This window comes from Chelonoidis abingdonii, chromosome 10 (genome assembly GCF_003597395.2).
Source record: "Chelonoidis abingdonii isolate Lonesome George chromosome 10, CheloAbing_2.0, whole genome shotgun sequence".
Lineage (NCBI taxonomy): Eukaryota > Metazoa > Chordata > Testudines > Testudinidae > Chelonoidis > Chelonoidis abingdonii.
Window position 1 is genome coordinate 52,033,915 of NC_133778.1, and position 26,780 is coordinate 52,060,694.

General features: G+C 40.8%; 1 long non-coding RNA gene across 1 annotated transcript; it reads right to left on the bottom strand.

Annotated features, from left to right (window-relative positions):
- Nucleotides 1-479: 479 nt before the first annotated feature.
- Nucleotides 480-10,471, bottom strand: LOC116830454 (uncharacterized). Its single transcript, XR_004375005.2, has 4 exons — nucleotides 10,403-10,471; nucleotides 8,525-8,656; nucleotides 3,805-3,925; nucleotides 480-3,722 (listed from the first exon to the last, which is right to left on the bottom strand). It is a non-coding gene; the product is annotated as an uncharacterized LOC116830454 (long non-coding RNA).
- Nucleotides 10,472-26,780: the final 16,309 nt, after the last annotated feature.

Sequence of the window (26,780 nt, forward strand, 5' to 3'; positions counted from 1 at the left end):
GGCTGAAGCCGAAGCCTGAGCAACATAGCTTTGTGAGGCCCTGGGCAATTGTCCTGCTTGCTATCTGCTAATGCTGGTCCTGGCTTTTAATCTACTGGATATGCAGAAAAAAGTTGTTGTGGCAGAGGTGGGCTATGGATTTTTTATAGCACGATGGGGAGGCCTCAGAAAGAAAAAGGTTGAGGACTCCTGGTATAGCAGATAGTGAAATAAATCAGCAACATAAAAGGTCCAAAGTAGCAGTTCACTGCAAATTAAACAGCACAGATAACAGAAAATTTGAATTCAAAGTATGTCCCTCCGCGATTGTGGTTACTTTGTAAACAGAAGTCCGTGTCAAATCTTGTCCTATTTTAATCCATATTTAATTATCAGGCTTTAAATTACTGCTAATGAAAAATATTCACACAGCACTTGGTAACTAAGGAGCTCATGATATGTTCCAATGGGTCTTTCCCATTGCCTCTGTGGTTAAAAAAAAAAAAAAAAAAAAAAAAAAATTAACATGCACATGTGACCTCCCAAAATAGACCAAATCCTCATGTGCTGAAATCATCCCATCCATAGAGAATAATGCCACTCACAATATATGAAAGCTGCTGTTAATTGTTAACAATTGCCGGCTGTATGGATGCTTTTATCCCTTTTGTGTACCTGACTGTCTCAACCAAAAAGCTGTCTGGGACTGCTGAGATTCCACTGAGAATGTCCATAAAAACAATCCTATCACCTGCAAATACATTAATGCCTTAGCCCTTCCATCTAAGCTATCAAAGATCTACATCTCACTGTGGACAATCAAGACAGATTGGTCAGGATGTAACTTTCAATAGGGGGATTAGCAGTTTGCTCACTCCAATCATTTTATTGTAAAGGAGAAAGTCTGACTTTTACAGACTGCAAGACGATAAAGCGCTGTATTGTCCGAGTGTTTTCCAGTTTAACTCTTGACTTGTTTTCAAGAATGTCCCTTTCCTTCGCCTGCTGCAATGCGATACTGAATTGTGACCTTCTTAAAGAACAATAACGAAAAATACGGGCCCCACATTCTGAATGTGGAGCTCAGGAGTCACAACCCTAGCAGGGGATAGAAGAGGGAAGACTGGGCAGAGAAAGTTTTAAGCCTCCTTTGTTTATCCCAGATTCTGAGCCTGCCTCATCACCCTCTATTAGTGAAAGTAATGCTTGGGACTGCTCTCACTCTGGTTTTCAACAGCCTCCCATTAGAAGCCACCCTACCAGAACAGTTAGAGCAGAGAGCTCCACCTCTTTTCCCAGGACTGCTCTCTCCAGGCCATATTTGACACACCCAACAGAGGTGGTGAGATGATGGCAGCATAGGTATTACCCACCATCTGGAGAAGAATTCCTCCCTGGGATGGATCTAGTCACTTTCCAGCCTCATTACACAACAGGAGCAGCATAAAAGGGGCCAGAACACAGCCTAGAATCAGGTCTGTAACTTATCTAGAGAAAATAGATAAGGGCCAGATTCTGATACAGTACATTACACCGGTGCAAATCTCATAACTCCACTAAAATCAATGGCGTTGCACTGGATCTACACAGGTATTAGTGATCAGAATTTAATCTAGGACGAATTAATTAAAAATAATACTATATTACATAAGAGCAGTAGTAACTGAATTAGAAACACCTCCTCAATTACAACTGATAAAAGACAATTGGTGCCTTTTTATGGAGAAGCATTGCTAGAATTAGACGTTTTTCCATGTCCAAGACCTGAATATGAATCATTTCCCTTTAACTATTGGTGATGCCATTTGGAAAACTGGTTAATGAATTTGTACTGCAGTCTTTATTCTCGATTAAAATGAGTGAGATCATTTAATGTCCGTCAAAACCAGCAGGTACTATGAAGGAGACAGGTTTGAAATGCAAATTCAAGAGGCATATAAAATTATCTCCTTTCAAACTGATACACAGCATATATTATGATGTACTACAATCATTAGCCTGACTAGTGCACAGATGTATACTTAGGGCCATATCTTCTCCACTACTTTTAGACCGTGAAGAATGAAAGGCATGGAAATACTGGTAAAAAAAAAAAAAAAGTATAGTAAGCCTATTAGAAAAGAAAAGAATCCTAAGTAGAACCATACCTTCAAGTTATGGAAGCATTGTATAGCTGAGGCTAAGACAAGCAGCTTGGGGCTGGGAACAGAGTATGTAGCCAGAGGAAAGCCATTCTCTGGGACATCATTCTCTGGCAAATTCTTCAGGTAACATCCACATTAATTAATGCTGTCAATTACCTTGTGTATTCCCACTCTGTGCTTTCAAGCCCTCTACCGCAGAGAAGAAAGGAGCTGTACTATTGCCACTGTGACAGTTTTCACTAGATCTTGGGTATTTATGAGTATAAGTCGACTATAGATAGGGACAAAGATTCACCCTCTGTTAGTATCTGCCTACTCTTGAAAGTCGTGATAAGATATTTAGAATAATTATATACATGTAGTCAAGTACATCCATTTCTAACAGAAACGGTCATAGCCCTATGACCTCAATTTAATTATCATTGTTTAAATAAGATCTTGAGGCCTGCCACAGAATCATAGAAATGTAGGACTAGAAATGTAGAAAGGATCTTGATAGGTCATCTAGTCCAGTCTCCTGCACTGAGACAGAACTAAATGTTATGTAGACCATCCCAGACAGCTGTTTGTCTCATCTGCTCTTAAAAACCTCCAATGACAGAGATTCCACAACCTCCCTAGGAAATTTGCTCCAGTGCTTAAATACTCTTTCAGTTAGGAAGTTTGCCCCAATGTCTAACCTAAATCTCCCTTGCTGCAACTTAAGCCCCTTGCTTCTTGTCCGGTCCTCAATGGATAATGAGAATAATTTACTACCCTCGTCTTTATAACATTCTTTTACATAACTTGAAGACTGTTATGGTGTCCCCATTCTGTCTTCCCTTCTCCAGACTAAACAAACCCAATCTTTTCAATCTTTTCTCATAGGCCATTTAGTCATTTTTATTGCTCCCCTATGGACTTTCTCCAATTTGTCCACATATTTCCAGAAATGTGGTGCCCAGAACTGGACACAATACTCCAGTTGAGGCCCTAGCAGTGCTGAGAGGAAGAATTACTTTTTGTGTCTTGCTTACAACTATCTTGCTAATACATTCCAGTATGATGTTTGCTTTTTGCACATTGCATTGTTGACTCATATTTAGTTTGTGATCTGTTATAACCCACAGATCCTTTTCTGCAATACTCTCTCTTAGGCAGTCATCTCCCATTTTGTATTCGTGCAATTGATTATTCCTTCCTCAGCGCACTACTTTGCATTTGTCCTTACTAAATTTTATTCTATTTAATTCAGACCATTTCTCCAGTTTGCCAAGATCGGTTTGAATTCAAATCCCGTCCTCCAAAGCACTTACGACCCCGCTCAGCTTGGTATCATCTGCAAACTCTACAAGTGTACTCTTTCAGCCATTATCCAAATCATTTATGAAGATATTGAATAGAACTGAATCCCTGAGAGATTCTTGTGGGAGCCCACTTGATATGCCCTTTCAGCTTGTCTGTGAATCATTGATACTGATTCTGAGTACGGTTTTCCAACCATTTGTGCACCCACTTTATAGAAGAATTGTCTAGGCCGGGGTTGGCAACCTATGGCACGCAAGCTGATTTTTAGTAACACTTTATTTCCAGCTTTACACTATCCAGAAGGCTGTTACCCTGTCAAAGAAGGATATTAGAGTAGTTTGACATGGTTTGTTCTTGACAAATCCATACTGGCTGTTAGTTATCACATTATTACCTTCTAGGAGCTTACATATCAATTCTTTAATGTTTGCTCCAAAACATTTTCCATTTTGTTCACTGATGCTAACAGTTTTCATGCTGGAAAAAATTGACTTCTGGTGTTCTGCAGTATCAACCTGAGTAACAAAATCAGTTTTGTACAATTAATATTTGCATTGTAGGAGATCCTAGAAGTTCCTTGCTTGAAAAGTTTAACAGATAAATTTAATATCAAGATGGAGCACATGGACATGAACAATGAGAGGGAAATGGAGGATGATTGCAACAAAACTGTAGTTACATAGGCCCAGATCCACAAAGGTGTTTAGGCTCCTAATTTAAATTGAAATCAATGGAAGTTAGGAGCCTAAATACCTTTGTGGATAAGAGTGATGTGCTAGCTATGTACAATGGTGGTTAAGAATCATATGTTAAATTAAGAATAGATTATTATTTGTATTTACTGGTTATTTTATTATGATATATTGGAGACAGCACATCTAAAGTTCCATAGCAACTGCCATTTTCTTAATGAAAATGTGTATGAGTTGCTACATTACAAAGATTTATATTCACTTTAATTGGATTTAAGTCTTCATTTAAATAATGCTCTTAGTTTACCTAGTAGGATGAGATCCGTACCGTAGGCATCTGAATGACTATGGATTACATAATTGACATGCTGACTAGTCACAGCATTTTATCTCCAGCCAAAAGGACATGATATACTGCTTACTTCTTGACTACCAACATTGACGTACAAGGACTGGGAATACATATAACCACTATTCCTCATGATGAGCAATTTGACTTCTGTCAAACCAAGAATAACCTCATTGTTTCTGGAAGAGGAAAACAGCATCTATTCTCCTGCCATACGTAACTTCTTGGATGGTAGTATGTATGTGTGTATATATATTATATATATAAAATCAGTACACAAGAAATAAATGAGTAAGGTGCTTGTGAACTTTGAGCAAATCCATTTTGCCTAGTTTCAAACTCATTCAAAACGGACTTACAAAGCCTGACAAAGCTGTTATTGGATTCATATTCTGTTTAGGAAACAAGGAAGCAGACTGCTGTCAGAGAAAATAACCCCAATGGAAGAGTGAAGAATGGAGAAGGAACTGAGCTGTACAAAAAATGCAATATTGGTGTAAAGAGAAGAGGAAAAAAGCTAATAAAAGCCAAAGACAGGATATGTTTCAATACTATAAGTACTGTTGGGCACCTCTAAAATCATCTTAGCTTTTTGGGAGGCCCTCCCATTATACCTAATTTATGGCACAGATTCTCCCTTAACTAGAGGAAAAGGGTAACACTTTGACCTTAAGTTAGATAACACCTGGATGAGGCAGGGGAAAACTGAGTTACAATTACAGGATTGGGGAGGAGGGAATCTCAGATATTAATTTTACATATTCAAAAAATAATCCTAGTTTGTTCTTGTATGGCACTTCTATCTGTAGATCTCAAATCACTTTAAAAAGGAAGCATGTATGGTTATCTCTGTTTTACAATAGGAAAACTGAGGCACAGGCAGGTGAAATGACTTGCCCAGTGTCACACAACAGGCCAGTGGCAGAGCTGGGAACAGAGACAAAGTTTCCTGGCTTCTAGTCCGATGTGCTATTTACTGGGCTACATTACATCTCAAATATATTTAAATATATGAATAGTTCAAGTGGTTGCAAGCCTCAAATTCAGTGAGGATCAGCCATCCCCATTCACATATAACATAAACAAAAGTCCAAGGGAAATATCTTATGGCATAATGCGAAGATATATATTCTGCATTGCAGAGGTTAAAAACATTCATAATCCACAAATCTATATATACACACACACTGCACAGAGGATCTAAATAAGAAGCCACTAATGCATCCATTTTACAAACAGCTTGTCCTGTACAAATACAATTATAATCATTTTACCTTCCCTCCCCTCCTTTCACTGCAGTGAGTTTCAAGTATCACTTTGGCAGACAATGCTATCACCACTCTAGTCCATAATACAAATGAGAACAGTAAAAATATTTTATTCCCTTAGATGCAATCAGAATAGTGGGGCAGATTCACTTTGCCCAGTAAAAACTGCTATCAGGACAATGAATTAACAGAGATTGATTCTCTCGCACCACACCCCCACACTAACTGTGCATCATCTTTGTAGTCCAGATGCACTTTACACTTGCAACAATTTAAAGCAAGAGGATAAATTCCTGATGTACAGTTAGTGTTTAACAAAGCAGCCTATAGTGAAAATAAAACAGATTTTCCACCCATGTTACAATCTAGAGTAGGAAATAAAATTATATGCATCCACCAATCAATTTAAAATAGCTGAAATATAGTGATTATATGTGCCAGCACCACATCACCTGATTTATTTGTGTTAACTGCTGGCATACCATGGAGGGTTTGAGCTAAACCCCACTGAAGCCAACTTCAGTGGGGTTTGGATCAAGCCTTAAGAGTTTGGGTTCTGAGTTTGTGATTAAACTAATGAAAAATAGTTACCTTGACCTGCAAAAATAAGAAAAATAAAAAATAATCTTACAGTGTAAGAAACAAAAGACAGTGAAAGCTGCTGCTGTCTCTTAAGACAGCCTGCAAATAAACTCCTGAGAACTCATATGCTAGTCTTAGCTCCTATGCCAGTATTGTGTAGATGTTAAATGCCAAGGTTTTGTCTCTGAAAAGCTGGGCTACTAGTCAGTAAGACAATTGCACTGCAGAATAATCAATTCCTTCCAGGAGATTCAGATACTTTGATTTCTATTGAAGTCAGTTTTTAAGCTGTCTCATGCCCTTAAATGTTTCCTGATGATGTTTTTAAAATATTACTCATTTTACAAAATGTCCCTTAAATCCTGTTTCCTCGCTGAAATAAATTGGCAATGCATTGCCAAAGCCACAGGGGTGTAGCAGTAGTAGCAGCAGTAATAGTCTAGACCGCAGAATAGACAGAAATCGTTCCAAGTCCACCTCATCACTCAAGAGCTCATCTGTAAAATTTATGGGGCAGTGATAAAGTGAATTTTAACAGACTATGGTAGATAATATTGCAATTATTGAAATACATCTCTTTAAAAAATTATGAGTTGCTGTAAATTCTATATAGATCCAGATACTTTCATAGCATATCAGCTCTAACAGTTTCCACTTTCAACATTATCACTTTCAAGGCTTTTGTATCTATAAATTAACCTTAACATATTGTATTTGTAACACCTGAACTGGTGAATTAAACCTTAATGGCAGCACTATAATAGAGACCCATAGTCCCAGATCTTTATTTTTCTTATCAGCAGACAGGAAATTATATAAATTAATATGAAACACTGCAGATCGCACTGTGGGAGTACTGACACTTTAAGGGTACTTAGTGATCTCTGGTTTGGCCAAAATGTCTTTGCCTATGCACAAAAAATAATATTGATATAACTTCAGGCAATCCTTTTGTATAGGTGCTGTTAGGCTTGTGTGCATGTACAGTGCTGCAGTGATGCAAATGCACCAGTCAGGGGCAACAGATTCTTCCTAAAATTGGGGGGGCCCACAAGGCCCCATAAGCAGCCCCGCCCCTGCCCCTCCTCTTCCCCTTGAGGACCCACCCTCTGGCCAGAAACCAGAGCTGGGCTGGGGAGGCCAGGCCTTTCTACCTGTCCAGGGTGTCGCCCCCTCCCGCAAGAGCAGGCCCCAGCTTGTGTTCCCACCCCCTAGACCTCCCACCCAGGGCAGGTGGAGAGGTCTAGGGGGTGCTGCCTACGCAGTTCTTACCCCAATCCAGCTCTGGCTTCTGACCTTGGCTGGGGGTGGGGCCTTGGGGGCCAAAGAACCACATCCGGGTAGTGGTAAGAGCTGCCGGGCAGCTGTGGGGAGTCACAGACCCTCCATCTGCCCTGGGCAGAGGGTCCAGGGGGAAGGGACACAGGCCAGGGGCTGCTCTCAGGCCCCCTGACCCCAGGCAGGTGGAGGGTCCGTGGCTCCCCACAGCTCCTTGGGTCGCTCTTCCCCAGCCCAGGCTCCAGTTCCAGCCTGGCTAGGCGGTAGGAAGAGGAGGGGCAGGAGGATAGCCACGTTTACTTTCAAAAGTGGGGGAGCCATGGCCCCTTGGCCCCGCTATTCTGGCACCCTAGACCAGAGCAGCTGCACTGCCATAACCCTTAGTGAAGACACCACCTATACTGACAAGGGAGCTCCTCCGATTAGCATAGGTAGTCCATGTCCCTGAGAGGCAGTAGCAAGGTCAAAAGGAAAAGCCCTCCCATCAACATAGTGCTGTCTACACTGGGAGTTAGTTCGTTATAACTGCACCACTCAGGGGTGTGGATTTGTTTTTCACACCCCTGAGCTATTGTTATACTGACATAAGCTGCTAGTTTAGACCAGATCTAAGTGTAACGAATTGTTGATTCGATGGGGAGTAAAGTACCTTTTACTTTTTTGCTTAGGCTTGGACAATCTTCCTCCTTACAGGAACAATAGCAGTATTGTCAACCTCAAAAGAGATCAAAAATAATGAGTTGGACAAGAGGCAATGTATGGGGGCATTATGTGGGGTCATGTCCCCCCAGGGCCAGATTTAGGGGCAGGCAACCGCCTGGGATGTCGGGCTTGGGGGGCACTGGGCTTGGGGTGCTGTTTTTGTTGTTAGTGACAAAAGGGAAAATAGAATGTTTGAAGTAAAACGTTGCAGGTATTCTGTATGTGGATTCATTTTTCACTAACCTCCTAGAATATTCTGAACCTCTGCAGACTCTCATGGAACCTTCCAGACTTTGAGAACTACATTTTCTTCAAACCTCCTAGACTGTCAGCTATGCTCTGAGAATATAAAGGATGGGAAGTCACCAATCAGTCCTGTATGACAGGGATAAATCATGCAAAGTCATGAAATAGGTCACAAATGCAATAAAAAAATAAGTTATCCAAAAGTTTAACAAATGGAGGGATGACAAAGACACTCCTCACCTGGGGCACCATTTGGTCTAGGGCCCTGCATCCCATCCCTGCCTTCAGTCTGCGGCTCACACAGACTGAGCATGCTCAGTAACATCTGTTGAACCCACTACCCTCCCTCTGCCCCTCCACTATCGACAGATATAGGTCATCTCTGAGGTGAGGCATGGGGAGGCATGCAGGATCAAGTGCCCCACCCCCTGATCTGCTTTCCAAAGGCAGGGAAGGAGAGGGGCTCAGTCCTTTTCTCCCTGCACCTCCCCACAGCATATTTGGCTGCTTTCCCTGACAGCCCAGGTAGGAAGCAAGACAGAGCCACTTCTGCCTGACAGAGAGGCCGAATGTGCCAGGGACGGGAGACAGGGAGAGAAGGATAGAGCCCTCCCCCCCGGTAACGTGGGGCAAGGAGAGCGCAGCAGCCAGGGCGGGGTGCAGGACAGAGGCAGTCACTAGGCAGAGGAGACACATGGGGCCATCACATGTCCTCCCCTTTAGATTGTACCCCCCACACACACACACACTATAGGGAGGCACAAGTCATCTTGGCAAATAGTTTAAGAACTAGTGATCTAATTAATGCATCGTGATCCCCACTTGCACATAGAACTTATAATACTTTTTCTGATTGATAAGTTACATATTTATATATTAAAGAATTTACATTAATTCCTGCTTTTTGAATTTAGTTGAACAGGGTTCAGAGGAATATGTCATGAAAGAGTGCCAGACAAAAATGAGCTGTGTATTGTATGCAAAGGCAAAAGAAAAATATGCTCTATCATTACTTATGAATAAACTCATATGTTATGTAGCACTGCAATAAAGGAATAGATGACAATCGTAAGTATAAATGTTAGCTAATGGGCAACGAGCCAGTAACCAGCTTCCTTAAGGAACACAATGTTATGTAATTTCCCATCATTCAATAATTCAAACGTTAAGCATTTGTAACATTCTAAAAATGACCCTATATAATAAATGTTTCCATCATTCATAAGCAAAAATATCACCTTGAAAAAAAGGTACAGCAGCAGAGACACTGGGAAAGGTGGATAGGGAGGAGGACGTGGCACATTCAGAGGTTCAGAGGGATGTGGGGAAGGAGGACAGGGGAGAGTTTCAGGGAATTGTTTTAGCCTTTTGCAAGACACTTCCCTGAAACTCTCCCCCATCCTCCTTCCCCCCTCATCTCTGAATGTGCCACGTCCTCCTCCCCATCCACCTTTCTCAGTGTCTCTGCTGCTCCTAACAATCCCACTCCATGTCCTGTCCAGCCCCTGAACCACAGAGAGGCAGCCAAGTTGCCTGTGGGCCTGGCTTCAGTCTCATTGACAACAGTAAGGTATGGCAGCCAACTTTATTAAATGCAGCTTCACTTTCACATGCAGACAGGCTGTAGAGAAATGGTGGCCATCTTGCTGGCTTCAGCCCCATTGACAGTAATAGGAGAGGGTAAATTGGTGAGCTGGCAGCCTTTCATCATACTTTCACTAGACTGGTTTTAAAAAAGCTACCCCCAAAATTGCAAAAGTTGGCAATACTGGACTAGGCAAGTTTCATACTTCACCTGATCAGTCAAGTGCTTGCAGAAATCTATCCTATCCCCAGGGAAGGGTTCCCTATTCCCCACTCCAGCTGGAAACTTACTATGAGGCTATAAGTGCTTCAGAGCTATTGTACACCTTCTTGAGAGCAGCACATTTTGCCTTCCTGATACTGCTAATGTCATGACAAGGTTGCTGAAGGGCTTTTATAATCTACCCTGGTCTGCATAGATAACTTATTCCCTCCCTTCCCACCTGCCTGGCTCAGGCATAGAAAATAAATAAATAACATCACAGCTGCTTAAGTTTACTGTGTACTTATTACTACTGGTTGTCATAAATAGATAGCTAAGGGTTAATGTTTCTTTTACCTGTAAAGGGTTAACAAGGGGAAGAAAACACCTGACCAGAGGACCAATCAGAAAACCGGATTTTTCAAAGTCAGGGAGGGAATTTTTGGACTCTGAGTCTTTTGTTTGTCTCTCAGCTATGAGAAGCTTCTTTCTTCTTCTAATCTTCTGTTTCCAACTTGTAAGTACAGGTAGAAAAACAATATAGGCTTTTATGTTGTTTTGGGTGTATTTACATGTGTGTAACTTGCTGGAATGTTTCAAATTGGATACTTTTTGAATCAGACTGTTTATTCATATTTTTCTTATAAGCAATAGCCCTGTATTGTCATCTTGTTACAGAGAATATGTTTATGTCTTTTTTTCTTTCTTTTTATATATAAAGCTTTCTTTTTAAAACCTGTTTGAGTTTTTCTCTGGTTAAGGAGAAGGAAAGACAGGGGGGAGGGGAAACACTACGCTCTGTGTTTAACTCTCCTAGTGTCCCAGGGCAGGAAGAAATCTAAGGGGGAGGAGGGATAGATCTCTTCTGTTTTCCTTGTATTTGGGGTTTGTCTCTTTGTGGAATAAAGGAGACATGCTTCTTGGTATTGTGATGTAAAGAGATTGCATCAATACTCTCAGGTTAGCCCAGTGAGGAAAGTCTGGGTGAGAGAGAGGGAAGGGAAGTGGGTTATTTCCCTTTGTTGTAGGCTCAGGGTTTCTGAGTCTTGGGGTCCCTCCAGGGAAGGTTTTGGGGAGACTAGAGGGGGCCAAAACCCTGGAAATTTTGGATGGTGGCAGCGAGATCAGATCTAAGCTGGTAAATTGAGCTTAGAGTGGTTCATGCTAGGCACCCAGATTTTTGGACGCTAAGGTCCAGATTTGGGAAGATGCTTATGATACTGGTGAACACTCCGGTGCAATTCCCCAAATATCCTCTCTGCTAAAGAACTATGAGGACATTACTGCAGAAGAGCTTTGTAACATTCCCCATTTTGGTTCGTGCTGCTTACAATCTGAACCTAACTAGAAACTAATGGTCACTGTTGCTCTACAGTAATGCAGCCAGAACAGGCCATTTAGACAGAACAGTTTTAATGGAGATTCAGTCAAATGTCAAATAAAACAAGAGCCAAAAACACTGTGTCCAGAAATCAACATCCTTACTTCACAGACTAAGCTAAACAGAAAGAATAGGGCAGAACTAGCACCATGATCCTCTAGTGCTAGTGCATATTCTTATGCGGTGTTTTAAGCTGCAAGTGTGGCAGAGACAAGTATATCTCTATATTCAATAAATAATAGCAGGGGCGGCTCTAGGTATTTTGCTGCCCCAAGCACAGCAGGCAGGCTGCCTTCAGTGGCTTGCCTGCGGGAGGTCCTCAGTCCTGCGGATTTGGCGGCACGCCTGCAGGAGGTCCACCGAAGCCACGGGACCAGCGGACCCTCTGCAGGCATGCTGCCGAAGGCAACCTGTCTGTCGCCCTCGCGACGACCGGCAGAGCACCCCCCGTGGCTTGCCACCCCAGGCACGCACTTGGCGTGTTGGTGCCTGGAGCAGCCCCTGGATAAGAGGCTTGCAATATTTATATTTTGGCAAGCTATCTATATTCTCCCTAAAAGAATCAACTGAATGAGCGCTGAAGAGTTTCCATGCTTATACTCATTTTTTTCCAAAACTTTTGAGGCCTTCTCTTTGTTTCTCTCTCTCCTCCTAGCTCAAATAGGCCCTTCTACAAGATAACCTTTTGCCTTTCCAGACACCACAGTTACGGTTTTCTGAAAACAACACTCTCTTTCTTTCACACCCACCAACCAATAGGTCTATCTTCACAATCAAAATAAAATAATGCCCTACCTTTTCAGAAGTGCTGTACAAGCAAGACTCCCCCTTAAAGCTATTTAATTCATTCTACCCAGGTGTAAAGGTGGTTCCGGTTAATTTACATTGCCTAATTTACATGCAGCTGAGCTTGCAATAGATAATCACCTGGTTATCAAACTGTGATAAATGCTACCTGCAAATCTGCTTCTGGTGAAAATTACATTCAAAACATCATAGTAACTATCAGTGCAGAGGTGGATCAGAAAAGTCTGACCTCTGTTTTACAGCATCGATGTACTTGAAATTCACCATATGGATTAAGTCCAGCTTTAGATTAGTAATGTTTGAGAACCATCTGACACTCCCATGCACTCTTGAGAAACTCCATTTGACATCCCAGCGGATTTTTATCATTTTCTTATGTTTGATTTTATTTTATGAAAAAAATCAAGAATATCAGGTTGCCTGTAACTTTAAGATTGACAAATCCTCACTTCATTTGCACAAAGGATTAATCATTAGCAAACAAACTTGTTAATTAAGACTGCTAATTAAAAAATGTTAACATCAAAGCTGCACTTGCTTTCTAAACTAATTTCTGTTAAAGTATAAATATTTTATCTATAGAGGATGAGAAAATAGAATGTCACCAATGTTTAATCTGTGCTGTTCATTACAGCCTAATATTAACCTTTAGAAAACCAGGAATACACCCTGGCATTCAGAATACAGCCTAATATTAACCTTTAGAAAACCAGGAATACACCCTGGCATTCAGAATGAATCACTGCTAAGAGCAACACCTAAGCCAATTAAAAATGAAGTGAATGTACTTCAGTGAAGAACAAATCACTATCCTTAGAGATGATGATGATGATTATTTATTATGATTATTATAGCATTGGGGGAACAATACTAAAGCTAATGCTAAGATGACATTTTCGTTGTAAGAGCTTGTTAATAAGTGCTTTTAACTTTTTTTTTTTAATTGCCCTTTAGATTGAAATTTGTCATGTTTGTTTTCAGCCTAAAGGCAAAGTTTTGTAAAAGTACTTGGTACAAAATGTGGCTATTTTTGAGTTATCCAAGAAATATGTTCCTGCTGTTCATGTGGTTAAATAATTCAAACATATCTAATTTTTAAAACTTCAGGAGAGTAGATGTTAAAAATGAAGAATTTCCTCTGATATGTTTAAAGGTATAGATTTTTATTGTAAACAAATTCTTTATGATGGTTTTATATACAGATAACAAATATACAGATTTTTGCTCTGGACAAGTAGGATAAACCAGTCAAAAGGAATACCTTGTAAATGACACATTTATGTTTTATGCAGTGTTGTAGTAGGCATGATGGTCCTTCTTCAGGTCTGAGAAATGTACTATGAGTGTCACCATGCATACTGTTTTATGCATATCCACATATCCACATTCCCTCTATATAAAAATTTAAATGAACAAGTATTCAAATGTATTATTATGAGCTGACAAATCTAACCAAAACTTCCTCCAAAATAATCAGTGAAATTGAAAAATCAGCTACTACAAAACAAAAGATATTTTACTTAATAGAAAATAGAGTTACTAATGGAAACTTACCAGTGACTTAGAGACTAACAAATTTATTTGGGCATAAGCTTTCGTGGGCTACAACCCACTTCATCAGATGCATAGAGTTGAAAATACAGTAGCAGGTATAAATACACAGCATGTGAAAAGATGAGAGTTACCTTACCAAGTAGTCAAACAGTCTGTAGGTAGCACAATTAAATCACCTTTTTGCTTTCCTTGTGCCCTGGCTAGGGTATCACCCTGATCAGACAGAATTGCTACACCCTTTTCCAACCACACATTAGCAACTGGCAAACTACAAGCACTTACCAAGTAGGATACCAAGGAAGAAAAAATCACTTTTGTAGTGTAATGAGAGTGCCCCATTTCAAACAGTCGACAAGAAGGTGTGAGTAACAGTAGGGGGAAATTAGTGTGGGGGAAATTAGGTTTTGTAATGACCCAACTACTCCCAGTCTTTATTCAGGCCTAATTTGATGGTGTCCAGTTTGCAAATTAATTGCAGTTCTGCAGTTGACCGAGTCCCTGATGGTGTGCCAGTTTTTTAAGTTGGTTGCGGGGTGTATACACCAATGATGTACCTGAGATGCTCTCCTCTTCTCTCTCTCTCTCCGACTCCCACCTGCTTTTCTTCCCTAGAACTGGAGAGGTGTTAACAGGTCACTTCACCTTGGATGGTCCCTTGAAATGTGTGTTAACTACCTAGTCTAAACCAGGGTTTCTCAAACCTGTAAATCGGGACCCAAAATTGCGTCACCAGAATATTTCAAAGGGTCACGTAGTGGCTCCTGTCCCGCAGGGCTCACCTCCTTGCTCCAGGCACTGTAACTTCTGGGGTCCCTGTGCCACTCAGGTTTGGCTCAGCCATCATAATGACAGGAGTCCAGGTAGGCCAAATTTGAGTGAGTGGCACTTGCTGTCATTAAGTACTAATGAGGCAAGCTACTCAGAACTTTTCACTGTCTTCTCTTACTAAGATAGGATAGTGAAAAAGGCCTTAGGGTATTCTTCTGAAGTAAAAAATGGAGATATTTTGATTTCCCAGATCTGTAGAAGTGTTAATAATATGAAATTTGGAGGGGAAATTCTATCCTACACAGAGCTAGTGTAGACATTTTCATACATAGTGTTTAGTTTTGTAGGAACTATATGAAAGAGAGAAAAGAAATTGGGCTTGGTGCTGTTGGGGTAAGGGTTTTGGCTGGGGGTATGGGGATGAGGGGGCTTGGGGGTGAAGCTGAGGGGATTGGAGTATGGGAGGGGGCTCTGGGCTGGGGCAGGAGGTTAGGGTGTGGGTGAGGGCCCTGGCTGGGGGTGCAGGCTCTGGGGTGGGGCTGGGGATGAGGCTTTGGTGTGTAGGAGGGTGCTCTGGGTTGGCACCGAGGGGTTTGGAGGGTGGGAGGGAGATCAGGGCAGGGGTTGGGGCACAGGAGGGGGCCAGGGGTGCAGGTCCCATCCACAGGTGCCACCCCCACAGTTCCCATTGGCCACAATTTCTGGCCAATGGGAGCTGTGGAACTGGCGCTTATGGCGGGGGCAGCATGAGGAACCCCCTGGCTGCCCCTATGCCTAGGAGCTGGAGAGAAGACATGCTGTTGCTTCTGGGAGCCACGCAGAGCTGCTGCAGGCAGGGAGCCTGCCTTAGCCCTGCTGTGCTGCTGACCAGACTCTTAATGGCCAGGCTCCCTTTTCAACCAGGTGTTCCAGTTGAAAACCGGACAACTGGCAACCCTAGCTTCAGCACTCATCTTTAACTTCAGCAGTTTCCTGGTTCAGAGTACTTGATTTCTCATTATTCATATTGCATTAGTGCTAGATTTTATCTATATGTATGAAGACAGACACATATGTAAATGAGAACTGTAGTAGACAACTATTACCTCAGACTGAAAAAGACTAGACTAGATTAAAATGCCAGAGATTACATTCTTAAAAAGACATTACTGCCCACTATATAGCATCTTTTAAACACAAAAGGACAATAGCTTTTATTAAACCCATTGTTCATTTTTAATCTTCCCTTCATCCCTTCCTTCATCCCTTCCTTTCTACTAGCCTCCATTGTTGCGTCCCTGTTCATTTAAACGGTGGTCCACTTAGCACTTGCTGGTGGCCTGCAGAGAGTTGACTGGTCAGCTGGTGCTTTTCCTCTGTTTGCAGCTGCTAAACACATTCAAAGACAGCTTAACATACTCTGAGCTTTTCTACTTGTGATCTCCCATGTAACAATCACTATAGTTGTTAGAGGGATCTTATTGGAGCAGCAGTGGGAGGGAGATGGTCTGCATGATCAGAAATAGGAGGGGATGTATCCATAAGACAGTTGCTCTAAGATGTGATCCATGTTATGAAAAAAGATTAGGAGTCTTGCCTTCCTTCTACTTAATCTTGTGTCTTGATGTTTTATTAATACCAGTTGTAGTGACCCACGGCAGAGTTTACTACATGTTAAAAGTTTTTTCCATATTTTAATGTTCCCAAATTATTCACAGTTAGGCTGTCTCTATTTGTGATACTGCTTTCCATTTCTTCGTGCCTTGGGCTTATTCCTTCTGTCAGACGCACATGGATATATAACTCTAGCACATTAAGTACTAGAAGCTGTAAATGCCACCACACAAAGGCACTCAACATAAGGTAAGCTTACTGTTCCCACTGTAATTAGTAATTAATGTAAGTACAAAGACAAGGTGTAAATATGATCTTCAGAAATAGATAAATCAAAAGCAAAGTCAGAGTGCTATATTGGTTTTATTACCCACTGAAGAAATCAGACATTAAGGTTAAAGAAACTAGAATATTGCTCAAGATGTCAAGACCCTGATAGGCCTTCAGATAATACCATATATCAGAGTTACCATAAGACCAGTTCTACAGCCAGTGAATAGCGATGGCAGGATTCAGACACTAATAATTTTGCCAGATACAAGAAGGCCAGGTGCTGTCCTAGCACAAAGTGCTGCAAGCCAGGATTCAAATGAATGGACAGAAGCTTTTGCAGCATCTGCTCACAGTATGCATGGCTATAGCAAGCAATATCAGTATTTGCTTTGATAAGCACTAATATTTAGTAGAAAGGTTTTAAAGATAGAGCACGCACAGTCACATCAGTCTCCTTCTTAGCTCTGTGTTTACCAAGTAAAATTTGTTTCTTCCCATCAACCATAAAAGAATTGCATCCATTAAAAACTGAAGGAGTGCATTTTACTTTAATACTTTCAAATACTATGGAAGAATTATTAATTGTAGCTGCTTTACTATTTTCAGCCATTATGTATAAACAGAGGACCAAATTTATCATTATGTAAGCTGGCATGATTACTCTCAAGTGGAGTTATAGCTGCTTATACCAGGACTGAATTTGGATAAAAAATTGAGCAAATATGCAAATACACTTGATTTCTGTAAATATTTGCTTTCAAGTGTTATCCTTAGACAGAGACTGGGTCAGAGTTTTCTCTTTTAGGGTTAAATCACAGAAGTACGCACACAGTTATTCAAGGAAATAGTCACGTTCACTTCAATTAGATTTCTCATTTGAGTAACGTTAATGTGTGTAAGCATTCACACTATCAGACCGACTACAACAGCTGAGATTAGGGATGTCTTGTTCATAGTGACGTACATATTGTAAAGTGACAATTTATTAAATGATGCACAGAAGTCCTATACAGTGTTCTGTGCATCATTTTAATCATAAAACAATATCTGATTTTTTTATTCATATAAATCTCCTTATTTCTTTTACCCTGATGTTAGATCAGTAAGTATTTTTTTAATGTCTTAAAGACCAAAACAATTAATTCAGTGGCCACTTCTATTTCAGTTTCATAATCACAGAAGAGAACTGATAACGCAAGGAGATGACTGTCTGTCATGGTGTCTGGAAATCTTTTTTCTACTTTCTCTGTGAGCTGTCAGTTACTAATAACGACACTGACACTGCTGTTAAGCAGGGGCACAATTTGAGATATAGAGTGAAATTGCCTACTTTGTGATTTATAAATTCATAGTAACCATAGGTACGACAAATTCCATCAAGCACAGAGCAGTGAAATTCCTCCTCCATCCCTCAAGTGTTATGTGAAATGGTTTCCAGTCTCTGAGGGACTAAATCTCTAAATGATCACCAAGTTCATGTGCCACAATAAGGGGAAGTGGCTCATGAAAGTATGAGTTTTGAGAAAAAAAGCAATATGGCAGAGGATATGGTAAGGATACTATATTGTATCAAGATACATATACCAATATGGTATCCTCCCACCCACCCCCATCCACAATCCCCTGGATACAATATGGTATCCTCCAACAGAGACTGGCTGTAGGATAGTGCTGTTAGGCACACAATTAAAAATATTGATGGTGTCTGCAAATAAAGCAAATCCTTGCAATAGCAAACCTGTCACGAAAAGCAACTGTTTCCCCCATTGGCAAGAAAAGTAGAAGGATATAAAAACCATTGTGACAACCTGCTTCATGGGAAATGCCATGTACCACTTCTCATTCCAAGGAATCCTTATGCACTTCACAAATTCTATTCATAAATATCCCTGCAAGAGTGCACTCACCTCTAAGGTAGAAGTTAGCAGCTAATGTAACTTTATCATGCAGGATAACAATAAGGGACAGGGAAAATTTTGGCCAAGAACATGAGACAAAAATCCATACTTGAAGTGCCATGGGATTTTTGAAGTGTCCTTCAAGGCTAAGAGAGAGATTGTTGTTGTTGGTAGAAGAGAAAGTTATAAACAGGTGAAGAGTTCAAAAATTATTTCTAAATATCTAAGAAATAGCAGTTGAATAGGGAAATTATCACATTTTCCCCCTGCTCTTTAGGTTATAGCACTGGAAGATTTTTACCTTAGGTCAGTCAAACTAGATAAAATTTAGAGTTAATAATCTCTCTCTTTTTTGGTTCATGTATTCATGTGTCACCACAAATCTTGTTTGAAGACTAATTGACTTGCAATAAGGAACTTTCTAAGGAATGAATAGATCACTCATTCCTGGTGTAATTCCACTGAAGCCATTTCAGGTTTGAATCTGAGATCAAAATTGTCTTGAATGATTTAGAATCAAACACTAAATGTAAACAGCCCAAAATTTGAGTTCAGATTCAAATGCAGATTTCAAAAGTTCAGCTTCAGGATAGTTCAAATCCAGAGTTTTGTGTGCTACATCAGAGGGGCTGAAGGTAAGGGCAAACCTTTTCTCTCAGTTTTGGTTTATATCACTTTGCCAGTACTCATTTGAACCAAAGCCAGGAGATTCTGTTGTGATAATTGGACCGACAAAGTGCCCTAATTGTGAACTCAGCTGTAAGAAGTGTAAGTTTGTAAGATGTCAAAATAATTTATTGATTTCGATGGCACTATTACAATTTCCACCAGCTGTGAATCTGTCCTGTAAAGTTCAGAGCCAGATATATAGTTAAGATCCAGGGCTTTAGTTCCACCACATTTTATGTCCAAAGTCACTTACTTTGTTTGTTCTTATATAATATAAATAAACCTATGTGTGAAAACATATATAGTTGTATATGTGATTAAATGTTATCTGTAATAGCAGACTATCACCAAGAGATTGTAAAGTCACAAGTCACAAGTCAGAAGTATAGGTCTGAAGATCAAATGAATACATGTAATATAGGAAAATGGGAAAATAGAGCAAGGATGACTTCTGCATGAGTGTAAAATATAAACTCTAAAATGAAGCTTTGTTACTAACACAGGTCTTGAAGAATCAGGTCTTAACTTTTTACAAGTGCACAGAACACTCTTGGCTGAGTTTTACATGCAACATGGCAGCAAGATCAGGCTCTCTAACTGCTTTGTATTGTGTAGTGTGAAAAGCAATTCTCCCCAAATCATCTAAAGGGCAAAGTAATAACCAAAAATGCTGGGACACTCTCTTCATAAAAGAATTCAGTCCTTAGAAAACAGTCTGCCATAGAATTTTTTTTAAGACCAATAGCTCCATGTCTTGAAAGGTTAATAGTGATACTTAGTAGCTAGATAGCACACTTTCATTGGTAGATCTCAAACTGTTTTACAAAGATAAGTGGCATTATTTCCTTGTTTTATAGATGGCAAAACCAAAAGATAGGTCACAGTGACTTAATGGCAGAGAGTCAGCAATAGAATTCCTGATGCAGCCAGAATAGAGAGAATAGCTATTGAGCCCTGCAATGTTAAGCTACTGGTAATATAATAAAGAGTTTCAAAACAATTGGAGAATAAGAAATTTACTATTAATAGCAGCAGTCGGAAAGTCACACAAGCATTCCTCAGGCAGTTTTTTGAACTTGTGGCACTCTGCCAGACAATAAGGCATACATCCCAATTTTACTTCAACTCCAAGAAAAACCAGCAATTCAAAAAATACTACCACCTTAGTGCCCATCCCTGCTCTCCTGGGGCCTGCTAGAAACCAAGACAGTCCCCACTATGAGCCTCAGGACTCAGCAACCTCAGGACTGCTCTAAATGATGGTTGGCTTCCCAAAGCACTAAAGAGTTTGGCAGCTGGGAGATCACAGAGGAACTGATACACCCTGGTCATACTCCCTTTCACTCAGAGATGACCTCTATGCTGGGGACCAGGATGGGAGTGGCAGAGGAGCTGCTATGGGGGCTATATACTACTCAGGGAATTTTTGCGTCTGAGTTAATCTTTTACTAGCTAGTTCAGCTGGCATTATGGCTACCTTGCACTGCCTAAATGGCACACAGCAGCTGTAGGAGAGCCAATCATCTGACCCAAGGCATAAAGAAAAGAGATGCATGTGTGAACTGGATCCCTGGAGACACACAGAATAGTCTGTTTACTGTCCCCAATTCTTTTGATTGCAAGTATCTCCAAGCAAGAAGAGAGCAGATATTTTGAAATCCAAGCTCCCCTCTGACTGAATGGAATATTAATAAGATATTCTACTGAACTGAACTGCCAGTGGCAGTGGATTTTGGTAACTTGAGCTCTAAATCTCTCTACTTCTAAAATACATAGCACTGATAAATATCCCTGCCAAAATACCACTCACGAACCAGTTAACACCTTTAAGTTTTGTCTAAGTTTTCCCTATTTAATCTTTATATGACCATTACATGAAGTTTGGATGATTGTGTAATTCACTGTTTTTGTGGCTACTACATAGTCCTCCACTTCAGTGGGGACTGTTTTCATATTTATTAAGTTCAAGTACAGTTTAGCATGACTCTATAAACCATGTAGATATTTCAAAAAGGAATGTGAAATTCAGCAAGGTTTGTGGTTGAATACAAAGATAAAACCTGCTGAGTTTCATGTGAAGCTTTCTGGGGTCTGTGAACCTGTCACTGAAACTCAAAACTAAGCTTTTTGCTGGCTCAAATATTTTTAGGTTAATTTTCAGAGTTTAGTTTTTGTTTCATAGTGAAATTTGTGCCAGCTGGCAGATTTCCATGTGTAATAAGCCTCCGTCCCAAATCTGGACCTTAGCGTCCAAAATCTGGGTGCTTAGCATGAACCTCCAAGCTTAATTACCAGCTTGGCTCTTATCTCGCTGCCACCATCCAAAATTTCCAGGGTTTTGGCCCCCTCTGGTCTCCCCAAACCTTCCCTGGAGAGACCCCCAAGACCCAAAGCTATGAGTACTTACCGGCAAGGGAAAAACTCCACTTCCTTCCCCTCCTCTCCTCCACCCAGACTTTCCTCTGGCTATACTTGAGAGTATTATGTAATCTCTTTACATTCACAATACGCAAGAGGAGCCTGCTCCCTCTCTTACCACAAAGAGACAAACTCAAGCACAAGGAAACAGAGAGATTTTATCTCTCTTTCCCCCTCCCTTCTTCTCCCGCTCCATCTTTTCGCTGAGAGAGACAGTACTCCGGCACAGAGATTCCTATCCCCTCTTGCCCTTACTAGGAAAAAGAAATCCAACAAGTTTTAAAAAGAAAGCTTTTAATAAAATAAGAAAGAAAAAACACATGACATGGTCACTGCATCAAGATACTAACACAGGGCTCTATTGCTTAAAAAAAAATATGAAGTAATCAGCCTTATTCAAAAAGATATCCCATTTAAACATTCACGCAACTCCACACAATGTAAACACAAATACATATAACATCTATTGCTTTTCTTGTGTACTCAACCAACTTGGGAACAGGAAGGGTATAGAAAAAAGCTTGAGATAGAAAAAAAAGCATCCTTCCTCATAGCGAGAGAAACAAACCAAATGAAACAAAAGGACAAACACACCCAGAAGTTCCCTCCCTCACTTTGAAAAATCCGGTTTCCTGATTGGTCCTCTGGTCAGGTGTTTGGTTCCCTTTGTTAACCCTTTACAGGTAAAAGAAACATTAACCCTTAGCTATCTGTTTGTGACACCATGTCAAAAAAATCTTGTACAGTCCTCAAGAACCCATCTAAGATGCATTTTACTTCTCATTTTAAACCAAAATCCAAAGATGACAAACCTTTTCACTCAGTTTTGGTTTATGTTGCTTTGCCAATACTCATTTGAACCAAAGCCAAGGGATTCTATTGTAATAATTGGACCTACAAATATACTGTAATTGTTTATTCAGCTGTAAGAAGTTATTGTATGTTTATAAGATGTCACAATAACCTATAACAACAAAGAATGGGAAAAGGTATGAAAGAGACAAAGTCTGAACTAGTCCAAACAAGAAGGCTTACTGATATAATTCAAGGACTGTGTTAAAATCATGCCTGGTAAACAAAAATAGCATGAGACTTTAAATGAAGAATCAAAATTGGTATGCCAGATATTGGGCCTAACTGGCAGACAAAATTATGAGAGGACAGGTTATACCATCCATTACTTCCTTTTGGGGTTTTAAAGAGAAACTTTGGGAGGAAAAATGGGCTACTGCAGCAAATTTTATCATCATGGCTCCCACCATGACCATCTCCTGGGCCCCAGATGTCTTTATCCCCATCATGAATGATGTCCTAACCAGACCAGGCCAGAGAGATGGACCCAGATGACATTGCCACCTCCACAAGCTCCAGCTGAATCCCAAATGCTATCTAAAATGTGCAACTTTGTCTCTCTTCCCCATGCCATGTGTAGTTTTCCTTCCTCACCTTTCTTTTCTTTCCTATCCCTTTCCTTTTTCTTTCTGTCTAATGAGAATTGGGCTTAGTTGGTCAAAACTGCATATCGTGCAACACTGCTGTAAGCCTGTGACGAGAGAGGCAGCTAAAGGCAATGCCCTAAACAGCCATTGATAAATACAAGTTTGCCAGGGCTTGGGGTGGCTGATAAGACTGTTTTTCCAGCAGCAAGGTTGCAAATGAAAGTCAACACCAGAGACTGATGCTGCATTTTCTTAGTCATTCTTTTCTCTCTCCTTTTGTGTGCATTTGTTGTCTTGGAAATGGAATCAGACTTCAACAACACTAGAAGTGCCAGCTCCAGCCCATCTCTACTAACTTCTTTTCCCCAAAAGGACAGTTATTACCATATTTAATACCATCTAAGACATTATCAAACAGGCAGGGGAGTTTCCTTCTAAAAAAACTCTGTCCAGCTAAAGCGAAGGGGAACAAGGGATGTTATTCAAATGAAACCCTTACTTAGTACTTTACATTTCAACTGTTTTCTCTTCTCTTTTTCTTTAATAAAAAGTTAAAATTATGTTTAATGGTGTATTTGCAATGGCACTAACCAGCCTGAGGTCTCTATATATCAAACTCTATTTAACAATGTGTATTCCATCTAAATTGATACAACAGTTCAGAATGATTTTTCTGATTTCCCCAGTTAACTAAGGGTCTCTCTTCACTGCAGATTTAACTCACATTATCTACACTTGAGTTACTCCTCTTGTACTAGCTTTGCTCAAATGAGAGTGACCACCGTGTGAAATAGCATTTGAGCCAACATGTTCACATGGGCATTACTCACCTCATGAGCGAAACCAAGACTTCTGGGTCATATTCTGTGATTCTTCAAAACTACAGTAAACTGCCATTCTATGAATTATTTCCAAGTGAATTGTGGGAGAACATTCTAGGCACAGGAAGAAACTGTGGGAGGGTATTGGAGGACCAGTGGCACTCAAGCAGAGCTAACCTATGTCCACATTACAGAGTGACTGTGTTAGCAGCTGATGAGTTGTGCTAATTTGAGCATTAGCCTATACTCCTGGCAAGCCAGCCAACTTGAATTAAAACCACCCCCATACTTGAGGTAAGGATCTTTGTATGTGGACTTGAATTAGAGGTGTGCTATACAGTAAGTCCTCCTGTAAATACTAGATGTAGTCTTTGATTTCCTAAAACACTTCCTGCTTGAGACAAACAAAGGACAAAGCAGTTGCAAACTGCAGCTGCACAGAATAGTAGGAAGTTGCTGCCTTGTTTCTGTTCATCGTAAAGTGTTTATCTTGATACTGCTCTGCATGTCAGTAAGATACTATGTAGTACCGGAGTGGAAGGCACAGCATGCTGGAAGATGCAGTTACAGAGATAACATTTAAATGGCTGCTCCAGAGTCTGTGCAACTACACATAACTTCCCCTCCAGCCCTGTGAAACAGGGGAAATCCTGGAAATACCTGGAAAAGATTCAAACAGTAATTTGAATTGCACTTAAATAAGGGCGACTCTAGGGATTTCGCCGCCCCAAGCACGGCAGGCAGGCTGCCTCCAGCGGCTTGCCTGTGGAGGATCTTCTGGTCCCGTGGCTTCGGCGGACCTCCCACAGGCACACCTGCGGGAGGTCCTCCGAAGCCGCGGGACCAGCAGACCCACTGCAGGCAAGCCATGGAAGGCAGCCTGCCTGCCACCCTTGCGGCGCCGGCAGAGTGCCCCCGTAGCTTGCCGCCCCAAGCACATGCTTGGCATGCTGGGGCCTGGAGCTGCCCCTGCACATAAAAGCAACTGGGCAAATACACTGGAGCATGAGCAAAAGATTGCCCTGCTCTTAACAGTGGCAGGCACAGAAGCCCTAACTGTATACAATGCATTGCATACAGAAGATGGTGGGAAATGAGAGGAAAGCTTTGCAGAAATAATTAAAATGTTTGAGGATCATTGAGTCCCTAGGGAAAAAATGTTATTTATGAGAGGTGTATAGATACAGGATGAGAACATAGAATTAAGGAGATACAAGAGGTGAGTTTGTCGAGACTTCAAACTAAAGTCAGTCCCGTGAATAAGGAATATCAAAAGACTCTTATTAAAGACCAAAATTGCCCTCGGGTGTAACAATAAAAAATTCCATAAGAGGTTAATCAGGGAGAGATCTGACACTAGAAAGGGCAATATGTATATGCCAAGCAGCAAAACAAACAAATAAAAAGCCTAGTAAAAGGCACAGCGCACGTGACTGCGCATAGTATAGCTACACCAGCAAGGGGAAAGTTCACAGATATTAAATTGGCCAAGGAAAGAAACATAATACTTAGTCCTGCATTGAGTGCAGGGGACTGGACTAGATGACCTCTCAAGGTCCCTTCCAGTTCTGTGATTCTATGGAGTGCAGGAAATCATCCCAGCGATGTGGCAACCAGCATGGGTATAAGAACTGTCCAGCATTCAAGCAAATAAATAGAAACTGTAATAAACCCAATCATTATGCTCAGAAGTGCAGAGAAAGCCATAAAGTGCATGTTTTAAGCACAGAAAGAATTCCTCAAGTGCAGAGGAAGAGCTGTGCTTAAACACTAGAATGAAGGAGGCTGAAAACTCAGAAGATTTGCCTAAAATGTGCACGAATGGCACCTATATGACATACAAGATAGATATAGGTGCACAAGTAAATGTAATAGCAGAAGTTGAAAGAGCTGTAAGGAGAATATAAAAGTGGAAGAGTCAAAAGTGTGTATGGAAGACTATGATGGAGGAACAATTCCAGTGTTGGAACAGTACACACTGACACTTTGGTACAATGGGAAAACAATAAAACAGTTTGTCATGGTGCACAGAAGCAAGCAACCTGTCTTGAGCCTACACACAGGTGAGGCTCTTGGTCTTAAGACTGTATACTGTAGGAGACAACATAGAACCTGATATGAAATATTAATACCATCAGAAAATGAGTCCCTCCCAGTAACATACAAGATACAGTTAGGAGAATATGCAGAATCTATAGTACATGCTACACAAAAAGATCCGCACCCCTTAGAAGCTGGAAGAAGAGCGGCTAAAGATGACCACGAATAGTATCATTCAGAGACTAGAAGAACAAATAGATTAGGTTCACTTCTTAGTAATCGCAGAGAAAAAAGGAAGGAGAATATAGCTATGTATAGACCCTAAGGAGCTGAAGAAAAACATAAAAACAGAACACTTGCACTTGCCCACAAGAAGTGAACTGTTGCTTGAGATGACAGGAGCCAAATTCTTCAGTGGCTCGATTTTTGGCAGATCCCACTGGACACTGAGAGTTGTTGGGCAGATACTGCTTCCTAAGGCTGCTTTTAGGAATATGTTTGGCTGCAGAAGTATTTCACCATAAAATGATCCAGATTCTAGAGGGTGCAGCAGGCATGAAACTGTACACTGATAACATAATTTTAGGTAGCACTAGCACTGACCATCAGGAATGATTAAGGAGAGTATTATTTGCACTGTTGTTGTAGCCGTGTTGCTGCCAGGATATTAGAGAGGCAAAGTGGGTGAGGTAATATCTTTTATTGAACCAACTTCTGTTGGTGAAAGAGAAGAGCTTTCAAGCTACACAGAGCTCTTCTTCACGTCTCAGAAAGGTATTTAGTGGTGACACTCTGAGTACAAGGTG